This window comes from Python bivittatus, unplaced genomic scaffold (genome assembly GCF_059951505.1).
Source record: "Python bivittatus isolate LINGU-HERP-01145 unplaced genomic scaffold, Pbiv_v1 ctg000080_np1212, whole genome shotgun sequence".
In the NCBI taxonomy this organism is placed as follows: Eukaryota; Metazoa; Chordata; class Lepidosauria; order Squamata; family Pythonidae; genus Python; species Python bivittatus.
The window spans coordinates 27,280,496-27,292,360 of record NW_028277035.1 but is presented as its reverse complement, the minus strand read 5'-3'; positions in this window follow the sequence as shown (position 1 = coordinate 27,292,360).

Sequence of the window (11,865 nt, the reverse complement as noted above, 5' to 3'; positions counted from 1 at the left end):
CAGTTTCTTGCTTTGGTCCAAATAGTGTCCAGTATCCTTGAGCAGATGCAAACAGGTTTGCAAGTCCCACAAGCAGGCAGCTTCTAAGGAATGCTTGGAGCTCTCTGTGAGTGCTTCCCTTTACTTGACTTCTTTCCCATTTAACATGTACGCATGGACATTAACTTCTTTTGAATTGCCTAATTAACTAAAAAGAATATCGCAGCACATCTGCTTTAGGAATGTGGTTGAATGAAATGCTTTGATGATAATGCAGATTATGAGAAGGATGTCAGAGGTCCCTCCTTTTTAAAGAAGATTATGTGACCATGATGTGCAACAATCTAGGAAGAATCAAGGGGTGGGCTTTATTGATTTAAGCCATTTCATACTTTGACCACTGTTTTCTAGCTGATATCACTTTCTCTTTCAGTTTTGCAGTAGGTATTTATTACAAGTGGGACAGAATCCAGTTTACAAAAGAGAGCACTGGTTGTCTTGGCTCCCGCTGTTTACACTCATGTATCCCATACAGTATTCAAAGACAGGAGCAAAATAGAAATATAAACCAGGATGCCCCAAATATATTTCAGGCTTTTTGAACTAAGTGAACATTAGCTGTTGTTGAGAAAGCCTTGCAGATTTTGTCTACAACCAAAACTGGGTTGAGAGAAGAGGGTGAACACTCTGGAAGACCTAATATGAAATTAAGCTGCCTTCTCTGGGGCTGGGGATGAGAAAGTCATGGAAATATGGTCTTTAAAATGGTTGTTGGGGCATGTTTGTGCCACACTTCAAAGGATTTGAAGATGAGTCCATTGCCCAGAAATTGGAATACAGCTTGTTAGTAAACTTTGACCCTGAAAAAAAGTATCTGGAGCAGCTGGCACTTGGAAAAGAAGAAAACAAGGGAGAGCAAGGACAGAAGGAGAGACCCACCCTTTCCCATTGCACAAAAAGACTAAAAATCTGGTTCAAATCAAATGAGTTCAAATCAAAAGATGGTCTGTGATGCACATATTAATCATCTTTCTGCAAATGACTGGCCGTTTACAAAAGACTAGGATGTTTTGTCTTATTTTGAAGTTTATTTTATTTTATTTTATTTTATTTTAATTGTATGTGGGGTGTGGATAAGAGGAAAGTTGTTCCTGCAGGACCTGGACCACTCTGATCTTAGGACTGATTTTCACCCCTCCTTCTCAATGTTTCCATAAAAATCAGTAAAGTCAGTAAAAAAAATCAGTAAAAGTAATTGGGGATAGTTTTCAGCCTGCTTTTGAGGGATTGGGGCAGTTCTACACCCACCTGGGCTGGATCTAGGGACAGCTTCTTTAGGAAGGGGCCCACCACTGCTTCTTTCAGGCGAATGACACCATTCCCTCCCACAGTGAGGTGTTAACCACTTTCCCAATCCATTCAGTTATTTCCCAACTCCCCACCCAAATGAACCAAAAAGTTCATGCAAAGATATGTGGAAATGACCTTGGGAGATGGGGCCCAGAGACACTCCCTAGGGAACAGTCAGATAAGAGAGAGCATAGCCTGCAACTGGATAGTGGGTGGGGCAAGAGGCTCAGAAGAGACCTTCCCTAATTTCTTGGGGTGTAAAGGAGACAGGGAGAGAACTGTAGTTTCAGACTTGCAATATTTTGTTAAAATAGCCTTAGAGTAAAGTAGAATTAGCTCATCTGGTGGTGTTTTCTGTCTATTCTACCTGGTAAGACTGACAGTTCAAGATCTCATGTGGCAGAGCTTATACAGTTAGTCCTCGCTTAATGACAGTAATCAGGACTAGAATTTCCATTACTAAGCAATGTGGTTGTAAAGCACAATGTCACGTGACCACGATGCTTAGTGATGGCAGTTCCTGTGCTGACATTAAGCACAATGTCACATGGTCACCATTTGCGATCTTTTTCCGGCTTACCCATTGACTTTGCTTGTTAGAAGCTGGCAGTGAAGGTCATAAATGGCAATCGCATGACCGTGGGATGCTGTGACCGTTATAAATATGAGGACTGGTTGTAAGTACTACTCATTCAGCACCATTGTAAGTTTGAACTGTTGCTGAATGAGTGGTCGTTAAGTGAGTACCACCAGAACTGCCCAGCATCCGGTCCACTTCCTCAACATCCAGGATGGAATGAATCCCAGATCATGTCACAAGACTCTATCTCTGTCATCTCCAAATCTTCCCAAGTAAACATGGGTTCCTATCTAAAGTTAGGTAGGGATAAAAGCAATATTTCTTAATTGCACCACTGAGGTTGAGGTACTAAATGCTTTAGGCTGGCAGGTAGAAGAACACTGTTACTTCAGTGTTTGAAGGGATGCATTGGGTGAACACTGACTAAATTCTAACTTGTTTTCACAAGATAACCGGAAAAATGTCCGAGTCTATTCTATAGTAAAATAGTCACATGTAATGACAAATTCCTGTGGTTGTGACATTAATTTTTATGTGCTTTCCTTCTTCTCCTCTGCTTTCCCTTTTTCTTTACTCTCCAAAGTGTTTTTATGTTCAGGATTGGAAGCACCACGTTTATATTATAGTGTAGAGCTAATAGATGAAGGGAAAGTCCTTTTAGTATATATGGCAAGCAGCCAAATAGGAAATAAAGATTCAGAGGTTTAGTTCTCAAATTATGAGTCCTATTTCCCTTATGAAGGCATGAGCTTTTGCTGAGAAAAGCATAAATCTCTTTGCCTCCCACTCCAAGCAGCGTACTGATCTCGATATCATAGTAATTAAATTGGTGCAGTTTATCATTGATTGACCATACAATGAGGCAAGGAGTTTCCAGTTGACTTTGTTTCCATCAAGCATCGCATGCAGTGTTTTCATGATGTTGTCTCATTTCTCCGCCCTTTCCATTTATTCCTTTCAAAACTGAAAAGGCAGCCCTTGCAATAAAACAGGGAAGGAGAGAAGGTGAGGAACAGCAGTTGGGTTGGACACTGAGCCAAGTGAAGAAATGAGATTTCAGGAATCTTTTAATGGAGTACAGAACCTACTGGAGAAGTATATGGGAAAAGAAAGAGGCACATAAGATCAAGCAAAGCAGAGGATGATATAAGAAACAAGAAAAAAGTCAGGGCTAAAATAAGAGAAGAAGGTGAGGTAGATAGAAGAGAGGAGAACAAAATCCAAGGTGTTTCAAAGAAACCAAGGAGAGAACTAAAGGTCAATATGGAAGAAAGGGGTATGTTTTCAGAGAAGAAGAGTTCAGGGCTCAGAAGTTTAGGCAAGCTAGTGGATGGTTAAAATGAGAGGAATCTGTTTTGCATGACCTTGAATGCATAAAATACCAAGTAAGACAGGAACATCTCAGATACTATGTTAATAAGCTTCCCTTAAAATTTTTGAGGTCTCCTAGTGCAATCCTTCTATGCTAAGTGGAAGATCTGATCACCACATATATGTTTGTGTGTGTGTGTGTGTGTATATAGCAGAATTTTCTGGACCTTGTTGTTCAGTCGTTAAGTCGTGTCCGACTCTTCGTGACCCCATGAACCATATCGCGCCAGGCCTTCCTGTCCTTCACTGCCTCCCTGAGTTTGCTCAGTTTCATGCTCATTGCTTCAGTGATGCTATCTAACCATCTCATCCTCTGCCGTCCTCTTCTCCTTTTGCCTTCAATCTTTCCCAGCATCAGGGTCTTTTCCAAAGAGTCCTCTCTTCGCATTAGGTGACCAAAGTATCTGAGCTTGAGCTTCATTATCAATCCTTCCAATGAGCAATCAGGGTTGATTTCCTTTAAGACTGACTGGTTTGACCTCCTAGCAGTCCAGGGGACTCTTAAGAGTCTTCTCCAGCACCACAATTCAAAGGCATCAATTCTTCGGCGCTCAGCCTTCTTTATGGTCCAGCTCTCACAGCCATACATCACTACTGGAAAAACCATAGCTTTGACAATGCGGATCTTTGTTGGCAAGGTAATGTCTGCTTTTTAATATGCTATCTAGGTTTGCCATAGCTTTCCTCCCAAGGAGCAAGCATCTTTTAATTTCATGGCTCCAATGATATATGCAATGTGAAAAAAAACTTGTCCTCAGCTCAGAATGAAGCACAACAACTTAGGGTCCCTTTTGGAGTGTTGTCCATTAAGGCAATGCAACTCTGCAACTGCTCCTGAAGATGACCCCAGTGCTGCAGCCCCCCCCCGCCCCAGCCTTTTTAAACAGCCCCACTTCCTGATGCTGATGGTATTGCCAAGACAAAAGGAGGAGGTTTAGCCCCAAATAAAGATGGGGAGGGGAAATGTTCCTGCAGCTGGAGCTGAAGTGAACAAGATGCTATTGGAACCCAAAGAGAGCTGAATAAAGCTGAAAGGATGATACTATGGATGAATGATGTTATAACACTGAGAAGCTGAAGTATCAAAGGAAAACAGCACCATGGCCAAATTTGTCTGATGCTGTAGCTGTTGAAGCTACAGAGAAAGGCCATGTTAAGGTCAGAAAGTGACAGCCCTAAATATAATACATCTTAATATTCCCTGCCATATTTTCTTTGATCAGTAAAAAATGAGATAATAGTTCCTTTTAAAATATTTGGATTTTCTCATCTTGTAAATGCTAAGCATCATACATAGCTACTTATCATTAACAATCTACTGGTAGTAGGGGAGAATCTAAAGAATATTCTTATGCTTCCCCAAAAATGAGGGGGATTTGAAAGTGCTACATTTGCACTATTTTTTCAAATATTTTCAGTCACTACTTCTTGTATTCCATCCTTAGTTTTCTATATACAAATCTGCCCAGCATCTTCCTTCAAGGAAACCATAAGCATCATTAGACTTTCATCTTAGATGTTCTTTTCAACTGCTTAAAGTGCTCTCTCTCTCTCTCTCTCACACACACACACACACACATAGTACCAACTTGTTAGAATAATTTAGGCAATGTTTTTAAATTCCCTCTTCCAGATCTCTGAATGACTTACAATTTCCTGGAACTATCCATTAATGTTCCTTCAGATAACACCACCAGGTACAGTTAGATGGAACTTTGCTCAGAAGTTCCCAGTAATATCCAAGATCTAGGTTCGATGTACAGACATGTGGCAAACCATGTATTTATAAATGTGTATTTATTTTTTTTAATTGTACGCCGCCCACAGTCACCTTGTGTGAGATGGGTGGCTATATAAATATGATAAATAAACAAACAAACCCCAGCAGCTGGCAGATGGCCAGTACCAGTGAAAGGCTCTGGGGGAAAATTAATTTTCTGAATTATTTTTAGAGAATACTCTGGTGAAGGTAGAGAAAGAGCAGAAGAGAACTGCACTACATTTGTTCCCTTTGAATGTAGATTCAAGCATCCTACCTCATTTTTAATAATGATTTGTTGAACAAACCATTGGGGGTTGGATCATACCTCTTCTAAGCCATAAACCATGTTTTCAACTATTAAGGATCAGGTTCACATAAACCCAAACATAAACCAAACCACTCTTTGACTTAATTCAATGTGTGAACTGTGGGATCAAAAAGTTGGGTGGAGTCTACTCAGCCAACTAGTTCAATCTCGTGATTAATACAGGAAATCAGCAGAGCAAGCCTCCCTTAGAGATTAATGTGTAAGTGGAAAGCCCATCACTGTTCTAGGCAATAGATTGTGGCACTGAACTGCTCTGAATATTTGAAAGTTTCTTCTAATGTTTTGTCATTAAATATGGTGATTTTTCATATAGGAAGAGTTTGGGTACAATGTTTTTGTGCTCCTTCAAGCACTGAAATCACTCAGAAAATTAGAAGGTAGCAGGAAAAAAATCATACTTTGCTCCCTTTTATGCAGCCATAATTGAAGGAGAATTGGCAGATACTGCATCACGTCCAAAACTGGCTTATGTCTTCTAAACTAGCTTTAAATTGCATAGCTATTCAAATAGAAGTTTCAGTGGGGGACTGCACTGTCCTCTATGAAATAGGACATGCTAGCTGGAGAATTCTGGGAATGGTAGTAAGTGGCAAGAAATGGGCTAGGGGCTGACTCAGAATGAAAGAGCTTCTTATACTCAGATAATGAGCTTGAAGAATGAGATTAATTTAGTTAGAGAATATTGTATGGAAAAGATATCTGATCCAATGAACTCCACTATTGGCTGCTGAGGTATTAATAGCCTAGAAAAGAAATAACAACCACCCCCTTCTTGGGAACGCACCGCTTCCCACCAGGCAACACAATACAGAAATGTTACATTTCTACACCCTGTAGCGAAGACCCCCCATTTCAAGCAATTTGAACTGAATTTCCTGGCGATATAATGTGATGTCAATTTTTAGGATAAGTTTACACTGCAGAACCTAATAATGAATAGCAATTGAAAGTACTGAATACGGAAAAAAAAAACAAATGAAGAGGACAAACAACATTTCTCCTGAACTGAACAAATATGTGGTGGCTATGGCCCAGCATGTGATGAATATTTAACAAGAGAGAGGGCATTAATGGGAGTATCTTCCTATATTTTGAGGGTCACAAAAGCAAAAGGAGCTTGACTCTTTGTGACTTCATGGATGTATCTGTGTAGTTTTCTTCTCAACTATATGGAATTGGTTTATCACTGCCTTTGTCAGGATTTCCCCCCCAAAGTTTCCCCGTCCTGGGATTTCCTCTAGTCTCTCATTCAGGTTGTACTGAAGCTCAACTCTGCTTAACTTGAATCCAGACCAGGTCACCAAGAGGTGTCATCTGCTGAGCCCGCACACAAAATTCCTGTAAGAAGGCAACATTGTTTACAGACCTGAGGGTCCCAGTTCCTTTATTCTCAATTGATAATATGATGGATTTAAATAAACATACTTTTTTAAAAATTTCAGTAGGATAGTGTCCAAGATAGCTAATAATAAAATACAAATCTGGCAATTAAAACATAGCAGTTAATATTTATCAGGAGTTCATGAGCTGATTCATACTTCGTAGCAAATTATTTGCTTATCAACTGAATATGACAGAAGGACTGATAATATACACCCCATGCTGCATATTCAGAAATAAAGTCATATCAAATAGCAAAAACATGATGGAAGATTAAAAGTCATAAAAGTCTGGGTGCTTCAACAGTTCCATTCCAGAATATTTTAGTTCATTCTCTAGGAATTCAGAATGGCCATCCAGCCTTTCCATAAGCAATTGTGTTGAAGATCAAAAGTAAAAAGTCAGATTTCCATAATTTTACGAATGGAATAATTTAGTATTGAACAATATAGTACTGAACAAGTACAAGTACAAGGGAGGGGGAATGCTCTGGCATTGTCCCCTTTACCTTTCCTATGTGAAAAATTCCTAATTAAAACCCAGGAAAGCCACTGATCTAACTAAAGATAAGCAGTTTCCTCTGTGTGCAAGGTATCTCTGGTATTTATCCTCAGGCTAAATTTCAGTTTTCCTGAACATTCTGATTTGCAAAAAGAGTGATGAGTGATGCTTAGATCTTAATCAAAATAGGAGGTGGCATGTCTGTGCAGTAATATAAATGCATATTTAAGTTACACTTTCACACAATTAGCAACTGCATCCTGAAATTGATTTGGATAGATAATTTTTTGAGCCAGAATTGTGATGGGATATAAGGACAGTGGGAAATTAGGGAATAACTAATTTCCAGTCTGCATATAAAATTGGGAGGTGCTAATCAATCTGCAATTCATCTGATATGTATAAAGATCCAACAAGCATCCTTAGTTTCAAAAGTTTAACTGTAGTGAAGCTGGATGACATCCTAAGCAACCGTTGGCATCCCCCAGATACTTTGGGATTCAATCCCAGAATTCTCAGTCATTTGACTAGACTGACTGGGCTTTCTGGAAGTTGCAACTCCAGGAGAATACTAGACTAGGAATGGCAAGTGACATCTATTGGTCTCACTCCACTGTTAGAATACAACAGCAGAGACAATCCTCCCTCATCAGTTCTGCCTTCTGCTTCCCAGTTTGCTCTGGGGGATTCGGGGACTTCCCAGCTTGTGGGAGCATGTAGAAACTTCAGGGGAAGGAGAGAAAAAAGGATGGAAAAGCTGCTGCTTTGGTTGTTTTTATTACACATTTTCCATTACCCGAAAGCCTTCCTGGCTGCCCACAGTCCCCAGTCTGAAAAAGCCCAGTCAGGTTTCTTTCCTGATGGTTTTCTCTTGCGATTTAACTAGAACATGGGAAACACAGAAGACTGCTGAAGAGATTGTAAATGGATATATATGGCACTCTGTCATCTTGTAACTAAAAGAGTACAAGAGCCCCACACTCCACCCATGAGAATTTCACCAAGATTAGGCACGGCCAGGGTTGCAGAGTGTGGTCACAATGATGCCAATAGAATCAGTGTCTTATTACAGTGGAGAAAAGTACCATCTACTTTGTCTCCTTTCCTCAGCCAAGTAAAGTTACTAAGCCCTGGTTAAAGTATAATGACCACAGCTGCATTAGTAGCATTTCTCAGGATTGAGGTGAGGTAAGGAAGTGATTGTGAGCATCTGAATTTACAAATGCCCATAACATGCCCCTCTTACACACATGGTAGTTGTTTTTAGTGTACATTAAAGCGCATTCTAAAAGTTGCTTATAACAATAGAGGAGAAATAAGAACAAGAATCAGCATGTTAAATCTACTGCGTATACCCAGTCATAGATCCCAAAGGATTTCTGTAATGAATATGAGGGAAGGAGTGTGGAGAAGCAACCCACGTTGTTCTTGTTTTCTTCAACTCTTGTGATAAGTAATGCTTAGGACACCTGAAGCAAGTTTACATGTTTGCCATAATCTTTGCTTTGTTCCTGCGTTTTCTCTACTTCTCTTGTCTAGGGCTGAGTTGAAACAGGTCAAGTTGTTTGGGGAACTTGCATCAGGGCGTGAAGCCCAAGGTTTGGTGATTGTTCACAACAGAGTGGTAAAAAGTGGGAGGAAAGGAATATAGATTCAGTTTCATATGATAGATCTGTTTCTATCATATGAGTCTTGGATGTATCTTCCCTTAATATATGTATTTTTAGGAAATGTACATACATAACCCTCCAAATATACTTCTTTGGGGTTGTTTTTCTAAAGCAATGTTTTCAGTAGACTACAGTATGTCTCATGTATAAGCTTTATTTAAAGACAACAGACTATCTTTTAACGCACCTTTCCCAACCCTATTCTCGGTGGTGCTGCCAGGCCCTGACCACCAAGCAGAGTTCAAAGTGCTTCAGTGTGATTTATTTCCTGTCCCTAATAGGAGTCAAATTCTTGGCGTGATCAGAGAACTGATTTCCCACTCACACAGAAGATTTAAATAATCCCCAAAAGAAGACTCCTGTTGCTTCACTGCTCAATATGGAAAGCCCAGGGATGTGGGGTGGGGTGGGGAGTAATTTAGTGGGGATGCATCCTCTCTCCATCATGGTTTTATATAATGCTTGAGTACATTTTCTGTAATGAAATTATTTAGCTAAATCTGATTAGCCCCATGCTATCTTTTAAAAAAGAAAATTGATAGAAAGGACACCCTGGTTATGATTTGTGACATAGGAATTAAGGGAATGTTGGGCTGAGCAAAATTTCCTCATGGTGAGGTCTGCCCAAGAAGGAATGAAAGCCAAGCCAAGCTTCCTAGAGGTGCTTCACTCAAAGCATCCTGACCACTTCACTTCTGAGAGTAAGGTGACTATGATGCTTCTCTTCATCCTGCTTTGGAGATCTTCTCAACCTTCCTGGGTAGACCTCATACTGAGGGAGAAGACTGAGAGAGCCTTCTTTGTTGAACACTGTTGCTTGACAAAAGAAGGCTGTACTAAGGCTTGTCCCATAGCACAGGCTCAATGCTGGCTAGGCTGTAGTACACACGTCTACTTGCTGAACGAAGCTTCTCTCAGCCTTCTCCTGCAGAAAAAGCTATATGGGATGAGGCTAAGATGTGTGGTGAAGTGAATGTTGTGGAGAATACACTGCTTGCCTCCTCCAGACCCATTCACCAAAGTAGCAGTGCTTCCTCGTGCTCACTCACCTCTTGTGAACCTGCTTATGAAAGTTTTAGCAACTCTGCAGTGCATGCTGATACTACCTAGCCAATGATCACCTAGCTGTGCAGCTTTTGTCGATGCTGGAGCTAATTCCAAATCTGACCAGAAAGGAAGAACGTCAGCTTGTCCTAGTGAAGAAGATTGGAAGATGCCTTCTCCTACAGCATTGCCCCCAAAGTATTCAAGGCTTCCCAAATAAGTTGGTGATGTGAACTGTGTGGCCTCTTTATTTTAGAAAAGCAAATCAAATGGTCTAAACTGTCTGGATCACTTTGTTGAAGCAAATCGCTGTAATTTCTCACAAGACTGACATAATGTCAAATCTGACTAGCTGTATGCCATCATTATTTGGGTTGCATCATCCATGATTTCTTGGGATACTTTTTGAAAGGATCTCCTAAATTTTTCATCTTGTTTGTAAAATGGCACACAAAATAAAGTTATTGAAAGAACCAGATAGTGATGAGCTGCTAACAGCATAGGAAAGAAGAGGAATCACTTCTTTAACATATCATAATATTGATCGTTATCAGACTTTTTTTGTGGATCAAAAGAATAAATGGAAATATATTTTAGCATTATGTTATTTGAAGACAATGCATTTGCCCTTTAAAATATTTAGTCCCTCTGTCTTCAAACTAAAGAAATAAATCCAGTGAAGGTACATTGTCTGACATTTTTCATAGATTTCAGCATTTAAGCTCTGACCTTAAATTTATGGTTTGAGATGAGAGACTGAGAAAGAGGATGAATGTGAATTCATTTTAGCTAAAAAGTCAGAGTAATGGTTTATATTTGATTTCTTATACAGGCATCTTGAATGAGATTTTCAAGGTTATTAATACACTCTCTACATCTATTGATGTCAGGCATTCTGTTTATCTGTATAAGTTAACTCAGATTAGTATACATGTGTAGCTTGATGACAGTTTGAGAGATCTGTTCACGTAAGTATGACACATGTAAAGCAGATGTAGACCTACTTCACTCATTGGGTGAATAATTACTTTGGATTTCTAATTTGGGGAACAAGTAGCTTTTATTCTGATTCAGTCTTACAAAATAATGGTGAACCATTAATTCAGGTGAGCATCACTAACAGAAAGCATAGGAAAAGAAAGGCAGACATGCATATTATTTTACCATATTTATACAGATAAGAAAATACGATTTTTCTATTTACAGGAAGGAAAAACGGCACCCTAATCCTATTAGGAGGCTAAATAGGAAGGTGTGGAAATGCTATTTGCCAAATGATGAGTAGAAAGAGACTTGATGAAAATATGTTATTGGTCTACAATTGGGCATGAGAAGCTTAAGTGAAAATAGTAGATCTCAGGGAGTAAAATTAAAGGAAATAAAGCAAAACTGGTGATATTTACCTGCTTCAGAAAGAAGGAAACCCAGAAAATGTTCACTTCCAGATTGGTTCCTGGAATTTTAAATGTGATATTGCATGTATACTACATACTAGATGAGGGGTCAGCAACTTTTCCAGTTACAAGATCCACACTTTGGTTTTGGGTAGAATCTTAGGAACCACAGTTAAATAAGAGCATAGGATCAAAGAGAAAGCTAAAAATATTTGTCAAGTTTAAATGTAATTAAACTGAAATTAAAATACTTCCCATTAATATGACTATTACTATACCCCCCAATCTAACAAGAGGCTACAACAGGACACCAGAACTCCATGGATCTGGAGTGAGGTTTTTGGGGAGATCCAGAACTGCAACCCTGTTCATTTTAGCTTAAGGAGCAACTGAAGAAAAATTACCTGAATTTACTTATGATTCAGCTTGGCTGAATCCAATACATGCTCCTATTTAGGAATTTAAATGATAAAACCAGCACTCATAAATAGCCTGGAAATGGACTT